This window comes from Ambystoma mexicanum, chromosome 12, assembly GCF_040938575.1.
Source record: "Ambystoma mexicanum isolate Mex_15411 chromosome 12, UKY_AmexF1_1, whole genome shotgun sequence".
Taxonomy (NCBI): Eukaryota; Metazoa; Chordata; class Amphibia; order Caudata; family Ambystomatidae; genus Ambystoma; species Ambystoma mexicanum.
The window spans coordinates 1,008,550,502-1,008,571,724 of record NC_090936.1 but is presented as its reverse complement, the minus strand read 5'-3'; the positions used below and the strand labels follow the sequence as shown (position 1 = coordinate 1,008,571,724).

The 21,223-nt window shown below is 44.3% G+C and overlaps 1 protein-coding gene across 1 annotated transcript in view; it reads left to right on the top strand.

Moving 5' to 3' along the window:
• KCP (kielin cysteine rich BMP regulator) overlaps positions 1–21,223 on the top strand; it is an 823,409-nt gene that overhangs the window by 186,767 nt on the left and 615,419 nt on the right. The gene's annotated exons all lie outside the window — the stretch shown is intronic.

Here is a 21,223-nt window from a genome sequence, read left to right as displayed (position 1 = left end):
TTTTGTAAGGTGACACACAGCACCTTCAGAGCAGTGTGACAGACAAATCCTTTTAGATTTCTCTTAAAGTTTAAATGGCTTCTCTTGGGTTGACTAAAGCGAAATTGCCTTACTTACCTTTTCTCTTTGTAGGACCAGCACACACCATCTTATGTGGAATGCTGGGGGTTTACTTAGTAGCCCCTTATCCTACAATCTCATGTAACATTTTTATGTTACTCTCACTACTTTAAATGTCTGGTGGCAGTGGTTTACTTTTTCCTACCATTGTGATCTTCTACCGGAGGGTGAAACCTCAGCTGCAGTACAGCACTAATGGGTGACCATTTTGTCAAAATGGCCCCTGTCTTCTTTTACACCATTTTCTGTTTGTGAGGTCTTTCTTGGGTTTTACTCTGTGCATTGAGACAGATCTGAGCCCTTTGTTTGACTTGCCTTTGGCAGGCTTTAGCCCTGAAGCCCGCCCCTGGCTCCAGTGTGTCTAGAAGGACAGGATGTGAGGGAGGGTCCCAAAATCCCCCTGTCCTTTGTCTCTAGGACTGCCTGAATGCAACTAGTCCTGATTGGCTGGCTGGCTGTTCAGGACAGCCACCCTGCTGTGTGACTGACAGCCTAGGCTGTGCATGAATGGAAGAAACCTGCTTAAAAGACAAGGGCTTTGGGACTACAGGCAGAGTCAACCACTGGAAGAAACACCAGATGAAGAAACTGTGAACGAAGATTGCTGCAACCTCCTGGACGTTTGAATTGCCCGTGGGAAGCCCTGCTGCTGTGCTGAACTCCTTTTTCGCCCTGACAGAGAAGCTCCGGATGCAATGACTTCTCCTCTTGGGTTAGTGGTACCAACTAATCCCGAGACGAACTTCAATGGACCACCATCCCCGACTGGCTATGCTTCATCATTGTAGTGAGAGCCCAATGCCAGGGGTTGAGTGTCCGCAGTCAAGTGCAGTGGTCGAAGTGGGCGGGAGCTGTTGGGAGCAGTGCTCCTCTACTTTTAAACAATACGTTTAACAGTTCCTATACTTTTATTTTAAAAAGAAACAGTTCCAGAATGGTTTCATTTTAAAATAAAAGAGTAGGAAGAAGTTGAAACTTTCACTTTCAGTGCACTGCACTTAACGCTTCCTTAAACTGCACCCGCATGTGTTTGGGGTTTGTAATGAGCGTGAGAGGGGGTGTGGCAATGGGGTTTTTGGGAGCGGGGGCACGCCAATAGGGAACATAGTTCCACTACTTCTTTTCATACACTTCGACCACTGGAAGAGTGCAACGTCTGCTGCGGAACGAATCTGACCTGAACATCCAGGAGACTCCTAAGGACCATCCCGAAGCACGACCTCCAGATCCAGAGTCCCCTCACCAGACTGCCGAACCGAGGGAGCGAAGAGAGTCCAATCGGTGTCCGAGATCTGCATCAGTGCTTTTTGCTAAGCGCTGAAATTGTGAAGTGCTGCTGAACCGAAAAGAGCCCGTAGCTGCCGACGACCTCCAAAGTGCCACCGCATGAGCCCTCCAGACTTCCTCCCTCTTGTCCCCATGACTGAGGCTCAGGAACAAGGGTCTGCACCGCTGTAGCAGGATAGAATCCAGCTGGACCACTCTTCTTCAAACCAGAGGTACTGTTTAGGCTTGGGGTACTTACCTCTTTGCCTTTAGCCGCGCTCTTTTCAGTTGAGAATTGCATTGGCCTACCTTTTCGAGTTGATTTCAACTCTCTTCTTTCAGGCTTAAGAGCTTGTGACCCTACACAAGATTTTTTTTAACAATCTCTCTAACTTTGTGCAAGACTATGATTTAAGAAGTGTCTCAGTTCCATAGAATGTGTCCCAAATGACTTTGGCTATCCCTGCTCCCTGAAGACTCTTCTGGCCCATTGACTTTGATGCTGTTTGTCCCTCATAGGTGGTAGCTTGTTGTATACTGTTACTACTGGGTACGTCTTATCTAGATTTCATTGGAAGATTTAGTTGTACTCACATATCCCGAGAAACTGTCTATAACCTTTTTCCTTCCCTAACCTTTCCTTTCTGCAACCTCAGAATCTGCAAAGTATACTAGTGAGATATATAAATGCCATTACTGTCCTTGTGAATGAAGTCATCTCAGGATGTATGAATTGTGTAAGAAGAATATCCAAAGATTATCCACTAACTTGTTTTGATTCTGAAAAATACTTTTAAAGTATATTTATACTTTTACAACAAATTGCCTTTTTAAAGAATGCTTATTTAAAAATGGATGTTAATTAAATAAATAACTATTTATAATTGAAACCTTAAGTGTAAATGTTACTTGGCTACTTGTATTTATGGATTTCATTTGTACCGCTCTACAGCTCACATTTACCCCTCTTGAGATTGGCCTGGCTGCTCAGTCACACTACCAACTTGTGTAGTACAGACCTATACCAAAAGGTGGGTTACCTACCACCAATCAGATAAGTGTTGTGTAGTCTCACACAGTGTGACTGCACCAATTCTTACCTAACAGTGTGATAGGTCTATAGGGAGGGAGAGCTTAGTCCCAGATGGATGATTGTTAATGTGCTAATAGCCAGGCCTGTGGCAGCAGTCTGTGGGGGATTTATGCCTGTAGTGTGAGGTGGCATGAAATCTTAGAAGGAAGTCGGTTAGTAAGGGAGGGCGGTAGAACAGGGCAGTAGGCCACACCTTACACGGAGCAAACCTTCTAGGACTCCTAACATTTTCATGAGGCGGCAAAAGCCAGGGGTGAATGAAATCAAACAGAAACCAATATAAGTGGATAATCTTTGCACTAGTGCACCTTTGACGTGTTCTAGTTGGAACCGCACAAATAACTGGCCTGCTCTAGCCAGAGAGAGCTGGGTGGGGTAAGTGAAAGTAACAGAGATACAGTCGAGAAAGAGACTGAAAAGAAGAAAAACAAGGTAAGGTGAGATGGCAGAAGGGGCAAAGGAAATGTGGGAGAGAGGAAGACAAATGGTGAGCAAGAAAGTGGAAAAGAAAATGAGATGAATAAGGAAAGAGAGAAGGAAGAAAGGAAAAACGGAAACATCAGCAAATGACAACATTAAATGGGGGAAGCGGAGCCAAAAATATGGGAGATGGAAGTAAGGAGAAAGTAGATGCGGAAAGTAGGTGGAAAGGGCAAAGGATGACTGGGAGGGAAGAAGGAATGGGGATTAAATCAATGAAGGAGTGAAGAAAGGCATGTGGGAAGTGATGAACTCTTTTGTACATTTATTTTCAAATAATTTAAACTTTTTTTGTTGTTTAATGTTTGTTGCAATACTAGCCTTTGTTGTAAGAGAATGTAGTATACATGTGTTTGTGGAATAAAAGCATGTTGCATGAGTGTGTGGTGTATGTGTAGTAAGTGTATGTGTTGTTTCTATGTTGTAAGATCGTGTGTCATAAGATTGTGTGTTGTAGCAGCATGTGTTGTAGGAGCATGTGTTGTAGGAGCGTTTGTTGTAGGAGCGTTTGTTGTAGGAGCGTGTGTTGTGGGAGCTTGTGTTGTAGGAGCGTGTGTTGTAGGAGCGTGTGTCATAACAGTGTGTGTTATAAAAGCGTTTGTGGTCCGATGGCCTGTTATGGGAGCATGTGCCGTAGAAGCATGTGTCGTACATCCACATATCATGTGTCCACATGTCGTATATCTATATGTTGTAGGTGCACATGTTGTAGGTGGATGTGTTATAGGAGCATGTGTCAGGACCATGTGTGATAGCAGTGTGTGTTGTAAGAGTGTGATTATTTACTGAGCATATCTTAGGTGTGGTCATTATAGGAGTATGTTTTATGAGTGTGCTCTAGGACCATGTGTTGTAGGAGCTTGTTTAATAGGACTGCGTTTGGTAGGAGCACATGTCATAGGAGTGCATGTTATAGGAGGGGCATAGTAAGAGTTTGTGTTATTGGTGTTCATAAACACAATGTTAATATTACAAATGTACGTGTATGGTTTTAATATAAAACGTGCCTCTATTCTGCTCATGCATTGTATGCCTCCTACATGTTTGAAAGCTCACAATAAAGTCAACTTTTACTTCAATGTGCATTTTTAATGCGTAAGCCTACATGATTTATATGTTTGCAGCGCATGTTTAGGCGTCTGTGTAATAGGAGCATGTGTTGTAGGAGCGTATGTGGTGGGTGCACATGTTGTATGAGCATGTGTCATGTGTGTTGTAGGAGCATGTGTGGTAGCTCCATGTGCCATAGGAGGGCGTGTTGTAGGAGCGCGTGTGTTGTTGGAGTGTGTGTAATAAGAGTATGTGTTGTAAGAGTGTTGAGGAGGGCTGGAAACCCCCTGGGTAAGCAGAGAGGACAGGCCAGGGGAAATTCCACACCCAATAATGGAATAGTCCAAAGAATTTGATAAAGACCTACTTTATTCACAATCCATATAAAACGTGCAGCTATGAACATCAAAAATCTCCAAGCGCATGTTAGTCTTAGGCTTGACAGTACATTATAAGCACATAACACGTCACAACTGACGTATCATCATGTTCATTATAACAAAACCTAAGGGGTTGAGGGATTGGTTAGTGGAATCAACTATGTATGGGGTCCATACAGGTTAGTATTCGCATTGGCTACATTCTAGCTGGTGTCTCAGCCTGAGACCACCTACCAAATGGATACAGGTGAAAACATGTCATCATAATGCAATATTATTGGCCGGTGCAACAGTTATAGGAAAGTGCTATTGGTGGGCAAGGATTGGTCCACATTAGCTTTCCCAACCTTGTCAATTTGGAAGGTTATCAGCACATGAGCACAATAGGAGCTACTTTTCCCAATAAGGTAAGCATTTCTGATTTTCTAGGTCACGAGCTAGGACTGGGCATAGTTGTGTATCTTTTGTCCTAAAAGCTCGATGGAAATCAAGGCCTCAGCCAGTCTGTCCCTAAAGCCAATTAATAGTCGCTATTCTCCACCTGCAGGTCACGTGTGTGGAAACCACATTTTAGATGATTCTGCTCAGCACTTACTAGGATTTTAGCCCTTATTAGTGTGGGTCTATTTACCCTTTCTGACTGCTAGAGGCTTGTTCAAGCCACTTTATTCCCAATATTAAGCCTTAGTCAATGGGAATCTGAACTTTCAGCATTATTTGTTTCATTGCTTAATCTAAGAGAAATGCGTGTGCGGATCCTAACCTTCTCTGTTCACGATAACCTTGGTGGGGGCTGTGCAATCATTGTCTGGGTTGTTCAGGTCTGACTTTCCTGCTGGCACCGCAAGTCGAGTCCCCCTGCAGCTTCTTGGTTTCTCAATGTCTCCCATTCACTCGAACGTGGCTGCACCCTCCATCATGTTTAATATGGCCACTCATTCCTGCAGCGTTTCTGCATTAAGCAAGCTTTATGTGCATTCTTATGTGCCTTGCGTTTCAGCGTATATATGGAGTAGATGTTTTCTAGCATATTGGATGCAAGCATATTCTTCATGTCTAAGTGCAATTTACCTATTGTTCGTGAAGCTTCATGGGGGATGCATATTGTCTACCTATCTAGTGAGTCTATGGGCCTCATTACACAGTAGGCGGTGAGCCATGGCGCTATTAGCGCCATGGCTCATGCCGGTAAAATACCGGCACCGCCTTGGCGGAAAGGGGATTTACTGCCCCATTCCAAGGTTGGAGGGGCGGTAAATCCCCCTTCCGCCATTGCCCTTCCCCATTCCCATTTCTGCCCCATAGGGCTCTATGGGAATGGGGAAGGCGCTAATTACGGCACCGCAATTTTGCGGTGCCGTAATTAGCTCCGAGATCCCTTAGCGGGTTGGTTTTTAACGCCTGCAAAAAGCAGGCGTTAAAGCACCAACCCGCTAAGGGACCTCGTAGTAAGGCGGTAGGGATTTACCGGTACCAGTATTTTACCGGTACCGGTAAATCCCTACCGCCATCCGTGTAATGAGGCCCTATGTGTGTCAGTTTCAGTGTTGACATCATGTGTATCTTTGTTACAACATATTAATATCCTCCTTAGCTTTCAAGTTCAGCTTTTCTTCAATTCCCCTGCGATAAGGTCGGTAGGGTTGACTCAGTGAGTAGTGTCTTTTACATCTACGACATGATGTTGGAGGGGAGGCGGGTACTATAACCAATGTGCACCTTCCATTTCGATAGCATCGAGACAGGGGAGGGGCCGCCATAATGAATGACACATTCATTTGACTCTTATTATTCCCCCCTCTGGTTGAGTCCTCAACTACATTTCTCAGAGGACGTTCCCCTCCATAGGGTACCTTGGAGATCCATATCTTCGTCACCCCCCTCGGATCCATAGAGTTCTTTACATGCTTGTCCACACTGCAGGTCACATAGCAGCACGCCCCATCTGCTTTGCAAAACACCCAACATCCCACGTAGTTAAGGGCGTCTGAGGGATAACAGAATGTTGTGCCTGCAGAGATGATAGGGCTTCGTTTTAGGTGCACCAGAGATGGATCCGAAGTTTGTGTGAGCTTGTCCATCTAAGCCTTCGTATTTATCACTATCTTCATCCCTATTGTCTTTTTGGCAGTCTTCTTACATTGACCTATGGCTATTATTAGGATGCAGAATCCAAATAACACTAACACTAGTGCAGCTAATAGTACTTTGAATCCATTAGCCGGCCAGGAGGGGGTCCTGGAGAATAGATAAGAGAAGCAATCATCATCATGCTCTACTTCCTTCACCTATTCTACCATTTTCGTGTGGAGATCTGTGAGCAGAGTTATAGCTTCTGTGAGGGTCCATTTCTTCATCCTGGGTAGGTACATACGTACAGCAAGATCGTCAATTTCTGTGCACACGCCACCCTCCATGGCTGCCATGAGGTCAAGGACATATCTGTTCTGGAGAGTCTTGATCCTTACTGCTCTCAGCTCCTGCTTTATGTTATTGTAGCCTTTCACTGTTGAGTTAATTGTTTGTAGCAATTCCCACTGGGTTATGTGCAACCACTTAGCATGTGTCTTTTCCTGTAGCCTTGGGATGACAGAAGCAAAGGAAATGTCTAATCTGCTGAAGAACCTAGGTTTGTCTGGTATCTCATCAAGTGCTGCTGCCATTTTGTCTGAGATATAATTGCTGCTTCATTTTACCTGTCTTATGTTTAGGGCTCTTTTCTTTATTTGGTGTGTATCCATTTGGGAAACCCACCAACTTGTGTCTCTTTCTGGGGTACTACCAGGGCTGGTGTATTTAGTAAGACCAAGAAACATATTCCTCCTCAGTTTGGGGGCAATTGGATATGGGCTTTTGAACCACAGGTCCAAAAGTAGTCCATGAGAACTGCTCTGCCAACTTTCATACTAAATATTTTCAATATGCATTTGCACTCTTTATTTGTTCCAACCTTCAGTTGGCCATCAAACCACAGGCCCAAAAGTGGTTCATGAGTACTGCTGTGCCAGCTTTCATGCCAGGTACTTTCGATTTGTGTTTGCACCCTTTATTTGTTCCAACCTTGACTGGGCCATCATTTTGAAAACATGAGGAAGGATTTTTGAGGTAGTATTATGGGTACAGGCCCTGCTTCATTCTCCACCCATTCACCACCCATTCTCCAGAGTATTCTGCCCAATTCTTGAGGCACTCATTGTTTTCAGTTGGCACCACCTCTACTGGTACTGTCAGGAGTGCTTGTGCTTTACACCCCATTAGGCCTTCAACCCACCGTTCTGATGTAAATACATGTACATAAATCAGTTGTTGTGGCCTTTCCAAAAACCCAAGCATTCCTTATATCTCTCTACTTCAATTAGGTGGGCACTGCAATTCCTTTTGAACCACTATCCTAGTCTCTACTCTATGTGAGCGATACAGTATATATTGTATCATTTTATTTTTGCTCCAATAGTCATCTATCATTGCTTTCATCTTTAAGTGGCTATCCTCATAAAGGAACATCCTTTTAAACAATGTAGCCCATCTCGCTTGAAATTGGCCCCTAGTTGTGAAGAGCATCAAATGTATTAGGCACTGTGCTCTGGTTGCTACACATGTCCTGGAAGCACGTATGGCATAGGGAATGAGAGAGCACACATAGCAGCTCTCCCCCGATGTCTCCCTCCCCACCCGGGTCATGTGCTGATACCACATATTATTGGTCACATGGACCGAATCAGCAATGTATGCGCTTATGTGTTCAAAATTATTATCAGCTTTTCTCTTGAGTCTTGTCTTATGTTTATTAATAGAGAAGGACTGGGCCATTGCGTAATTCAAGAGAGGAATAAGGGTTGTATTCACATATGCTGGTTCGGGTGCATGATAGAGGATCACCTTTTGTAACACCAAGAGGGTAAAGAGGTAGAGACAGCAGAAGGCAAAGAATGTTACTACGATCATTATCACAGAGGAATCCATATGCTGCAAACCTGCACGCACATTGCATGGCCCCCGTGACAGGATCCTGCAGACAAATTGAAAAGATCATTTTGTTGTTGTTGATATTTTCACGTCAATGTCCAAACAAGAAATATCTAGAAGAAAAATAGTTTCATCATCACCATGAACATCCTCTCAACTATAAACCTAGTCTTGGGGTTTACTAATAAAGCAGAAAGCTGTACTCTGTGTGTCTTGAGAGCACGGTAACTATCCACTATGAACAAAAGAATTGCATATATTATTATTTTGAGAGGTAATATTTAATAGTTGTTTTCTTCTTTTCAATAGTGTGTTTCCTTCTTACTCTGAAGATAAGAAAGGTTCTTGGAAGCATAAGTTCATTAGAGCAGACTGTTTGTTTGTTATAAAAGAGACAATGGGCCTCATTACGAGTCCGGCGGTAACCGCGGCAGTAAAACCGTCTGGTTACCGCCGGACTCGTATTACCATTCCGCCTCCGTGATTCCCGGAATTACCGGGGCATTACAACCCCGGTTTTCCAGGAATCACGGAGGCGGAATGATGTTAATCCCCATTCCCATCGAGTCCTATGGGACTCGATGGGAATGGGGATCACGGAAACACCGGCAGCATCTCGTAATGCTGCCGGTGTTTCCTCATCCGCCTGCAAGCGGGCGGTGTTAAACCCGCCAGGTCAGACCTGGCGGGAACATCACCTCCCGCCTGCAGGAGTCGGTATCAGGCGGTCTGGAAACAACGGTGGCGGCGGGTTTACCGCCACCGTTATTTCCGGACCGCCTGAGTTGTAATGAGGCCCAATGTATTTTTACTAACTGCTCCTTGTGATAGACCGCATCTGGGACCTTGTTACTTCTTTGTCATCAGCTTCAGCTTTGGTATCTGGCACTGGAGGCAGGGGGGTATGACCCTTACAGGGCTTCATGTCGCTGAGGTATAGCCAGGCCCTCCTGCCTTGAACCTTGACAGCAGTGGGAGTAATGTCCTCCACAACAAAGCGACCGTCGAACCTTGTCTTGTGTCACAACCAAGTGAAATTCTTTATGAATATAGTGTCCCCAAAGTAGAGGGCGGTTGGTTGGATCATCTTCCTCATTCTTCTTCGAACTCCCTTGCCAGACTCAAAGCTGTTGAGACATAAAAGAGAAAATAGCCGTCATCGCCGCCAAGTACTCATGCTTCTCAGATCCAAGAAGGACAGCGGTACTCTCAATATCAGTTAGCCCTCTAGTGGGAGGAGCAAGAGGTATATGCATATGGCGTCCCATCACCAGCTCATGAGGAGTCAAGTGATGGTCTGCGCCGGGTTGATTGTGTTATGCAAAGAGGGTTAGGGGCAGGCACTGAAGCCATCCTTTCTTCAGGTTAATTTTCAATTTGGTTATTCACTCTTTGAGCAGGTCATTGAGGCGTTCACAAATTCCATTCGCTTGTGGGTGATATGGGGAGGAAAATGTATGCCTAATCCCCAGCAGGATTGCTCAACAATTCATTCACAAAATTTCGTCCATTGTCAGACCGAAGGATTTCGCACACACCACATCATGGGAACACTTCTCATACAAGGAATTTTGCAGCACATGTGGCATTGGGGTGTGTGCATGGACCAACTTTGATCCATCGTGAGTAAGGACATACGACTAACAGCATGTATCTGTAGTTGTTACAACTTTGGAGCATGTCTACATAATTTATGTGTAAATGTTGGAAAGGTCCATAAGGATGGGGTATTGCCCCTCTCACTACTTGCAGCGTATGCCCTGCCATATACCTTTGACATAAAACACAATTAACAACAAAAACAGCAACATGCACTGAAAGGTTTTGGGTAAACCAATCTTCCTCAATCTGAGCTGTAGGACTCTCTCTGGTTGTGTGAGTAGGATAGTAAAGCTGTTCTAATGCTACCTTGAGTAATGTGAGGAGCATAACCGGTTTGCCAATGATGTTCTGTCGCCATAGTACATTGGTGGGCGATACTGAGCACCCCTCCTTTTCCATAGCTCCTGCTCTTCTGCTGGTGCACATCCCTTCAGCTCAATTATCTGTGTGATGGTAAAGGAATTAAAGCCTTCTTTCATTACCATGCTGCATGCTCGTGTGTACTTATTAGGTGGTGTGTCAAATTCAGATATTTTGGGAAAGTATGCTGCTTTTTTGGCCTCTGTCAGTGGCTTCGTTGCCACTGGAAATTACGTCTCGTCCTCCCTAGTGTGGGCTGCGCACTTCACCACGGCAATAGCCGATGGGAGTTGTAGTGCATCGATGAGCCTGTCTAATAAGGGTGCGTGCTGCACTTGCGTGCTATCAGTGTGTAGGAAGCCCTGCCTTTTCCAACATGACAGTCCTGCATGTACTGTTGACATCATGTAGGCAGAATAAGAATACACTGTAATTACCTCATCCTCATGCATTTTTAGAGCTACAATAAGTGCTACTAATTCTGCTGCCTGTGCTGAAAAATGTAAAGGCAACTTGCATTTGCCACTATTTCAAAGTTGCCATTCAGTTTCTTTGTTACCACTGCTGTCCCGTGTGCCTCTCCCCGGAATTCTGACCAGTCAATGAGGAACTGTCAATGAATAATATTTCCCCCCTCCGAGGGCATTTTCTCTGACATGGTGTTTATCATCATGGTACTCGGTGTATTTGGTGCAGGCATGCATGTAATCTTCTTCCTCCACTGGTTCTGCCATGAACGTTGCTGGGGTCACTACTCTGCATCTGACTATTCTGATTGCTGGGTTTAAAATGATCACCCCATACCTTGATGCTCTCTGCGTAGTCAGGGTGATTTTGGGCTTCTCAAGAATAGCGAACATGGCATGCTCCACATATAGTGTTACTCCACAACCCATCGTAATATTAGCTGACTTCTTAAATGCAAAGGCTGCTGCAGCCAACAATTGTTCACATGGATAATGGCTTCCCATCACTGGATATAGATTCCCATTGTAATATGCTAATGGTTTGCGTCCCAAGGTAGTCTTCTGTGTGAGCACTGCTGTCATCACAACCCCATTCAAGTGCGAGAACAGGTAGAACTCTTCACTGTAATCAGGGAACACGAGAATGGGTGCTGTGCATATCATTCTCTTTAGTTCATTGAATGCTTCAATCATTCCACCTGTCCAAGCTACTTTACTGTCATCTTTCTGAGCTTCATTAAGTTACTTTAAAAGGGGCATGACATATGTGCTGTAATCAAAGACCCATGCCCTGTAATAGTTACAAAGATCTATACATAGTTCCATCTCCATAACTGTCTTTGGCTGTGGTGTTTCAGTGAAAAAACCTCCTCCTGACAAAGTGTTGCCTTGTCTACCTTGTCTACCTTGTATCCCTTGACTGCCAAGACTGTCATCAGCTGTATTGAGTCTTTTCTGCACTGCTCTTCTGTCTCACTGCACATCAGAATGTTGTCCATGTACTGAATTACTGTGCTGTCAAGGTGCACATTTTCTAAGCCCATGTGGAGGGCCCTGTTAAATATTGATGAGGACTCACAGTACCTCTGGGGTAACCTTGTATGTTTCCCACTTTTTATTTCTATATGAGAACTAGGTCAGGTCCTGTGACTCTTCATGAAGTGGATTGAAAAAAATGCGTTCTTTAAATTGATCACTGTGAAATGTTTAGCTTTGGATGGGATTTTGCTTAGTTCCTAGATGTGTTTGAAACTAATGGAAATTCTGCTTCAAAAATATTGTTTAAGGGGCACAAATCCTGCATAAATCTCCATGAACCCCCCCCCCCCACCCCAATGCTTTTTTCACTGGGTACACAGGCATGTTCCATGAGGACTATGATGACATTAAGATTCCCTGCTGCACTAAGGTGGAAATTGTCAAAAATACCCTCATCTGCATCTTTGTACATGGGATATTGTTTTACTCTTGGCAAAATTGCCCCTGGCTTTAACTTAATCTTAACTGAACCTACTCTCTTCAGTAGGCCAATGCCACAGGGACTGCTGTTCCACAGGGTACTCACTACCTGTGCCAAATAATCTTGGAAAAATATATTTTTTATCAATGCCATTCAATGTGGCACCTCCCTGTGCTTGATTTACACCCAATAGGTGAGGCATATGATGAATACAACCTCATCATTTGATTCAACATCTCGGAACAGCTCTTCATCCATCAATTCAGTTAGACTGTGTCGCTCATTTAGGGCGATCACTGCCCACCATGCTTTTCATCATCAGTACTGTGAAGGATAACTCTCTCTTCCCTTACTATAACTGATTCTAATTCTAATGGAAACATATGTCCTTCCTCCTCATCCACGGGAACCCCTGGGCTAAACAAAAACTCTTCAGGTATTCGCAATATGTTGCTGTGTATCACGGAACCCATGCTAGCAAAAGATTCACCCCATGTTGAAAGACTTCAGGATCCATGGAGACACCCCACTGTACTGTATGACCACAGAATGCTAATACAAACACTTGTGCGTTCATGTAGTGAATCTCTGGAGTGGGGAACACTATTCTCTGATCAGTAAATAAGATGGTCATGTTGAGTTTACTCATCATGCCCCGTCCCATTATGTTTACTGTTGTCTGGCGGGAATACAATAGTGGCATGATGAGGTTGCGTTCTCTGATAGTAATGGGCAATTCGTCAGTAAATAGAACCAACTTTGTAGCCCCAGAAAAGTTTGTGCATTCATGGCAATGCCTGACATTGAGTACCTCCCTTCCTTAACACATGATCTGATTGCCCCGTGTCTACAAGGAAGTAAAATGTCTTGTCATCAATGATCACGCCAGCTCATGGCTCCTCATGTGGGTCAGCTGTAACGGATAGGATTGAACACATCAAGTCAGTCTGTGGGCTATCCTATTGTAGGTATAAATGAATCCTTGTCCCAGAGAAAGGGTTCCCTCCCACTACAATCATGTTCCTATTCTGGGAGTGGGTGCCTGCACTCCAGTGTTTGGGTTTTAGGTTGCCACAGTATCCTTCTGTACTGGTACTTGCAATTACAACTGCGTTTGCTGTGTCTGTATGGGTGCTTACTGTGGTTGTATCAGTGGCTGTTGGGCTTACATTGGTATTTGTTGTGCTAGTAGTATTTGCGATACTTATGCCTGATACTGTGTGTGATCTTGGGCATAATATTTAGTGGTTCTATAATGTATGTCGGAGGATATTTTGTCCACCCTCTTGGGACTTGCCAATTTTGTTGCACCCTCCCCGACTTCTACATACCTGAGCTATGTGTCCCATTTTCCCACACATCCACCATTGCTGCGGTCGTCCCATAGGTCTGGGCTGCCCCCCATTGAAACCTTGTCCTCGCAAGGCTTGAAACCCAACCCTTCTTTCTCTAGGGATGCCCCCTCATCGCTGTGGCCAGTAATTGCACTCTCCCCCTCCCCAATGCTTCCCCCAGCCATTGGCTGACCGTGCTGTATGTCTTGCATAACCACTCCCTCTTTCTTTCCTCACGTTTCTTTCTCTTGTTCTCTTGCAACAACCGACAATGGTGAACTATAGTGACATGAATTTCTGTCCATGGCTTCGCTTTCAGTCCCACTAGCTTATTCAACACCCTCTGCACTGGCTCGGGTTGTCCCTGGCACAATATGTGATAAGAAATAGCTACTGTTTTGTCCCATGCTTCACAGGTCTCAAGGTGACAGCGCTCTTGAATCTCTGAACAGAGTCTTCATTCTCACGCATTTTGTGCATCATGATTACACTCATGTATGACGTATCGAGATCTTGTACTCTAAGTGCCCTGCATATGGCTTCCCTGCAATTGTTAAATGGTACTCCGTCATGAGCCGTGTTCTGTGCAGTCACCCCAGGGTATCCCGCCCATCTCCAAATGTTGTCAGCTCTCTCCCCAATAATGGCAGGGGACAAGCTTTTGATGTCACTCACTGCTAACGTCATTCCCTCTGTCATTCTTTTCATCCCATATATTTTCCTGCCCCTGATGTTAACAATGGCAATTTACATCTCAAATTGTCTTTTTCCATTTGTCGCCTTGGTATGTATTGTGGCTGTCCTCCCCCTTTTCTAGCAATGGGAATTCAATCAATCAATCATTTTCAGCTTTATTTTGACAAGAAAGTCATTAAAGCAGTACACAATAAAAAGAGTAAATACATCAACATCATAAACAGTTGAAACATTAGTAACTTACAATCAAGAGCAATTCACTGGTTACCAGATAAAAACAACTTAAGAACAAATAGGTTCCTCAACAACAGTATGTAGGGCTAGTGTCTTGGCCTTTCTCATATTGATTTTTCCCGCCCAGTTCAGGTAGTTGCAGGTAGCAACGAAGGCCCAGTGCGTCTGCAGTATCCAAACACTTTTCCATAGATTTGCTTAGTGTCCAGAAGGCGCAATTTAGAAACAAGGGCTCAAAAAATGATTCTTTAGGTGCTTAGTCACCGGACAGAGTAATAGTTAGTGTTACACAGGTTCATCTGCCTTACCGCAAATAATGCATGTTGCGGGAATGGCATTATTCCATTGATGCCAGCACCGCAAATAATGCATGTTGCGGGAATGGCATTCCATTGATGCCAGAGTGCGGCTGTAGACAATGGGAATTTGCTCAGTTCTGCACTATGTTCAGATTCAGCTACATCCTTCGTTTTTGAAAAGGCACCAGTCATGCTCACTTTCTTTCGTCCTGGTAACGCTCTCCGTCTATGAGCATATGGGGTAATTTCTTCTAGACTACGTGATTGCCCCCTTGAACGCGTAATGTGTGTCACAGGTTTGGGCTTTTGCTCTTCTGGTTACTTCTACATTGGAACATCCTATCTCCCTCTCTGGGCTCATGCCCATCAGGGGACCTCATGTAGCTCTCTCCACCTCCTCATTTCCACTTTCCTCTCTTTTCTCATCCAAGCACATCGTCCCACAACTGTCATCACTGTCTTCATCCTCTCTATCCTCAAATTCTAATCATTTTAGGGGGTTTTCCCAGACATTGCCTCCATTGCTTTCTCCAATAAGCTGAGCTCCCCCCTGGTGGAGATCCGACCATCCTCCTTTTCACTTTTTGAATGGTACTACTGTCCCTTCTGCTTCTATACAGGGTACCGATTCTTCTCCATATTGTTGCCCTCTCATCTTCACCTGGAAGAGTATGATTTTTCCTGATATCCTCCATCGCTCCAAAGTGTCTCTCCCATCTTCTGTCTCTTTCCTGCTCCTCTTCTCTACTTTTCTCCTCCCCCCTGCTTATGCGCTCTTTAATAAGCCTTTCAATGTCCTTTCACTGCCTCTCTCGGCTCAGTTGTATTTGTTTTTCTCTTTTTTCTTTTTGTTCCCTCCTTCTCTTCTGTTTCCTTCTGCCTTTCCTTTTCCTCCTTTTGTTTTCTCATCCATTCCCCTATCCTCTCTCTCCTTCTCCTTTTCTAATTACCTTCTCATCTTTTCCTGCAGTTTCCTTTCCTTCCTTTTACTTCCTCCATTATTTCTTAGCATTCTCTTTCTTCTTCCTCTAACTTCCTTCTCTGCCGTGCCTCCTCCTCCTCTTTGTCCCATCGCTTTTTATCTTCCTTTTCTGTGTCTTTAGGATCAATTGTACCTTTTCCGTCTGATTTAAGCAGTATCTGTCCTCCCACCCACTCATTCTGGGTTGTTACTGTCTCTTCCTTGTCACTTTGTCTCTCTTTCTGTCTTTGCATCTTCTCCATCTCTGTTAACTTCACCTGCCGTTTGCAGTGCTCTTTGTGCTCATTGTGCATGGACATTGGCTCTTTTAATTTAACTTGGCTCCATTTATAGTGTCTTCACTGCTATATGCGGGGAGCGCATATACAGGGTTAGTGTAGACTGCCGCTGCTTTTAAATCCCTGTATTTGGTGGATCGGTGTTCTGGAGAGGAGCCATGGGTGCTTCACCTTCCCCTTCATACTGATTAAGCATTCACTCTTTACAGGAGGGTGGAGCGACCTCTCACGGGCCCATGGGATCAGAGCTCACCCTCAAGTACTTTAAGACGAGATAGCTGCACCTTAAGGTGGATGGGGTGCAGGATTCTCTTACTCCAACACAAATCAATAAGGACAAGTCAATGGTTTGGCAAAGGGAAGTCCTTCAACTTCCACTATCTTCATTCAAACAGTAATTTTTATAGGCAAAATTCGTCATCATTGACATGTAACACTCGAGAGTTTGTCATGCAAGTCTATTGGTTGGAAAAGGTAACTTAAGTATAGGTACTATAACTGTATATGATAACAGGGTGTGAGGATTGGATAACTCTTATCGGGTGGGCGTCTACACCCATCCCTCTACATCACTCCTGCTAGACATCACTACAAGTACGACGTCTAATTGGTTCTACTAGCTATAGGACCCTAGATTACTTGGTCCATTGTCATTGGGTCATTTACACCCCTAGGCATGAATCTCCCCTTTAATTAGCAGCTTGCAGAATGGTTACCCAGATGTGGCATGCCCCAAGATTCACCCTGCCTCCCCTCCATCAATCAGTACTTTAGGGCTATGTGTCAATTAGTTGGCTGAGGATGGCCTAGAAACTGTAGCTTCTTATCAGAGAATGTTATGGCATCCTCTGGGTTTGGGTGACATCAGACGTTGGTACCTCTTTGCGCTTGCTTCATTTTCCATCTATTTGCGTATTTGATTCTCTCTTCGGCCTTGCCATCTGCCTGGGCCTCCTTATCTCGACTTTCACGGGCAGGCTGCTACGCTCTTAACTTTCGATTCTTCTGAGTTGCCGCTCTCCTCCCTTCCTTGGGTTGACCTCGAATTCCTAGGCATGAGCTGCTTCTTGCTGAGTTTTGATTCCGCTCTTTCGTCTGGCTTTGTGCTGGTATGTGGATCCTGGTCTGTTTGGCCCCTACCATCCTGGGCTTAATTCTGCTTTCATGTAAAGTGGACTGCACTTATATTATGTGCTTCATTGAGGTAGATATATATAGTTGGCGCTTGCCGCTCTATTCTTCTATTAAGCATAGCAAGCCACACTGTTTTCTTAGCTCCTTGCGTTACAAGCCTATGTACAGGCGTTAGCTGGTTGCATACTTTCATCTATGTTTTATGGTCATGTTTCTTTATATTTTGACATTGTCTCTTCTTCGATGTCTGTGATATCTTTATCCATGGTGTTTCGTCTTAGTGTGTCATCTTTTGGTTGTTGTTTGTTCATCTGTACGTCTGTTCGGGCCCTCGTGACGTCACCACTCGCCTTCGATTAAGGCCCTTTGGGTCTCTTCTGGGACAGTCTGAAAGTAGTCTTCATTTCGTGTCAGCTGTTGGTACGGTTGTCTCAATGTGTACCGTGATGTCCAGGGCTGTCTGGTTATTGGCCCTTCAACAGGTATTTCTCTTCTGATGGGCACTGGGCAGAACCCTAGTTTGGCTCTCTGTTGGTTTATTTGCTCCTCATATGTCACATATCTCGACAAGTATGTTCCTGGTATTTCAAAATGGTTGGCTGGAGTGCAGGCCATATCTAGGACTTCCTCTAAAACTCCCTACAGGGTCGGTCCTTCGCCTTGTCCCCAAACATCTTCCATAGCTCCAGAATTGCTAATCTGTTGCACATCTTCTTTCCTTTATATGCAGCATGTAGGTATGTGCTCATGTGTTGCAGCACTGATTTTCAAAAGACTGCCCTCCTGGGGCCAGGCTTGACCCAGTTTGCCTGCTGTTTTGTGAGCCAATTCCACGTTATTCTTGCAAATATTAGTCTTATACCACAGAAGGGACTCACACAGGTGTATAAGGGGAGTGCCTCCCATGATGGCACCTCACGCTCTTGACTGTAAAGATTTTTCCACTCTACCATTACATTTTTCTCTTCAACAATATATTTTCCAATTTCCAACACTTTTCAGACCTTTTGCCAAGCCTCTACGGCTTCAACAACACCAATTTGGGCCTGTACCACAAATTCTGCCCATGCCTACGGCTCCACCCTTTGAGCCCAAACCAAATACATGTGTTTGTTTGGCATGAACCAATATGCACAGAACCTCTTTTCCACATTTTTGAACCAACTCCTCGCCCTTCTGCTATTACCTTACACTGCTGTTAAACAAACTTTTCCTGTCATTTCTCCACAATCACCTTACAAGCTACCATTGGCACCAGTAATTCCTACGCACGAGAACACGAGTGCACCCTCAAATGACAAAACAAAGAAGAATCCCTATGGCCCTCTTCCTGTCCTACTTCTGACAAGGGAACCTTTCTTCTCTTAAAACTCCCCCTCAGAATGTGGCACATTCTTCCATGCCCTTGACACAGGATAACTCTTATACTCTTTTGTTTTTTTATACTTTTTTCTTTTAATCTTCAATACCCCTTCACTGAGTTTAAGGCGCCACCTTCCATAACCCTGGCTACAGGTAAACCCACATAAATAAACCGATAGGGGGGTTTCCCCTGGATACCTCGCAGTTTGTTGTTTTTTCAGAAAATAGATTTTCCACGCTGTTTTGCGTTTGGTGATAAGTGCAGGATTTTATTCATAAGATTAGTCTTGGTGTGGGCTCATGGTCCCAGTTAAGGTCAGCCAACACATGTTTCGACCTGTGGGTCTTTATCAATGCGGGTACATGTTTAGAATTACACACATATAACCACAGTTGGTTTTGTGGGTGACATTTTTGACATAATATATTTGCGCATAAAATATGTGTGACATTTGTGACATAATATATGTGTGCAGGTGCAAGGTGCCTGGTGTGGTGAAAGTGTTGTTGTTTAGTCCAGAAAAAATTCATAATAACAATTTGCATAGAACATATTGCATTTTGATACATATGATTATGTACAGGCAATACATGTTTTAGTACTTGGGGGAATAAGGGGGAGAAAGCACAGTGAGCTAAGCGCTCACCCATGACATCTGTGCGCATCTTACTGTTGCAGGTTCGAATCCCAGCATTGTCAACTCAGCCTTTCATTCTTCTGAGGATGATAAATTGAGTACCACTCTGTGGGATAACAATGTCTTCTGTTATTTCAGCGCTCTGAGACCTATGGGTGGGTAGCGCTATATAGGAAAAACATTATTATTATAGCAGGCCATTGATTGGGTCCACTCTGCAGACTATGCAACTATCTCGCCACCAGTGACCCTGTGGTGGGGCGATCTGAGCCTTTGTGGGTGGGAATTGTGAATGTTCACCTAGGGCAGAAAACTCTGTATACCCAGCGCTTGGACATGCTGTGTGCTCAGAGGCACTAGACCTCTCTTGCAACACTTTGAATGATCTTCACCACACCAGTGCCAGCTATGTGCTGTATTTTCCCAGATTTGGTAAAAACGGTCTCCTCAGATCTTGGGTATCGGAAAATCCATTTGCACTCTTCAATTGGTTTAGTATGCTCGGACTCCTTTAAGTGGTACCGAAGGACCAGTAGTGAGACACTTACCAGAATGATTACTTGAACCTCTAATCAGCATGTTTCTGTAATCGCTTGTTAGGATTGTACTTTGCAGGACATCTGTAAGTACAGCTGTTTAGGTTTAAAAAGTGTGCACCTTTTATACTTTGCCAGAAACATGAATCTTCTGAGAGGAAATTGATGATGTAGGAGGGGAGTTGAGAACAATCCCTCCCTTATCCTCTCCTGTCACTGGTGGGATTCCACAATAAAAAATGTCAATTTCTTGCACTGCAGCACCCTAAATCCCTGCACCCACCACCATGACATCAACATTGATGCGACCCAATAGACCCTTAAAACATAACTGCAGAGGATTGCAGGCTTATAAACAGTGGCTGAAAATGTTGTAATATAGACAAAGTAAACCTGACTAGTGGTGCCAGGGTCCAAGATCCAGTCCCAGACATGTTTGCCATTTTGGTCGGCACACAGACCAATAATATGGCTCTAAATTAAAAGCAAACTTTGCGTAACAGCAATAGACTTTGACCATTGCCTTGTATGGTAGTAATCATGCAAGGCACACACATGATGCATTGTGTAGTGCTTGCTATAGGTAAAAGAAGACGCATGATGCACTGGGTGAAAATGTAATACATTTGCTGGTGACTTGTCAAATACTGAGTCCTGCTCGGAAAGGGGAAAGTACGGGGTGAAAGGGGTGGACGTAGCTTCCCAGTCCAGGCAGCCAAGCTATGGAACTCGCTACCTAACCCCCTGAGAGCTGAACCTTCCTTGCCTCTCTTCAAACGCAAAGCCAAAGCCTGGCTGACCACCCACGACTTACCTTGACCCTTCCTTCGAGTCAGTAGCTACTGCATTTATTGCCCACTGCCTTAAACTTGCATATCCCACACCTGTATATTCACTGCATTACCTGTATATATCTGTATATTTAAGTCATATGTTCATATGTTTATATATTTGTCTGTACATATAATGCCTAACCTTGTTTCTTTTATTATGCCTGTAACTAAGTGATGCACCCAGTTGCCCTTGGGCCTGGTGTGCTTTATAAATAAATAAAATACAAAAAAATACAAATACGTTATTGAAACCATAACCAGTCGTGTTCTTATGGACCAAGAACAGGATATACCCTGCGACCCAACATATCATCAGAACAATCTCGCTGTACTCCCTTCCTAGCACGTAAGCTTCGCTATAGCGTCTTAAGAATTCATCCATCCCAAACATAATACCTTCACTGAAGCTAGTGACGTGTGATTGACTAAGGCCCAGTCCTGCAGCCAATGCTGGCCATTTAGAGGTGCCGGACTGACCACAATTCAGGGATTTCCCCAAAAGGAGGGTTGAAGTGATGCAGGACCATAGTCTGTCCTAACTAGAATGGTGTTTCAGACGCAATGACCAGCCAGTAAACCTCCCCAGGGCTTCCTCAGGACCCTGCTTTTCTTGAATGCTTTTTTAGTACCTTGAGAAGTCACTTCTTTCACATT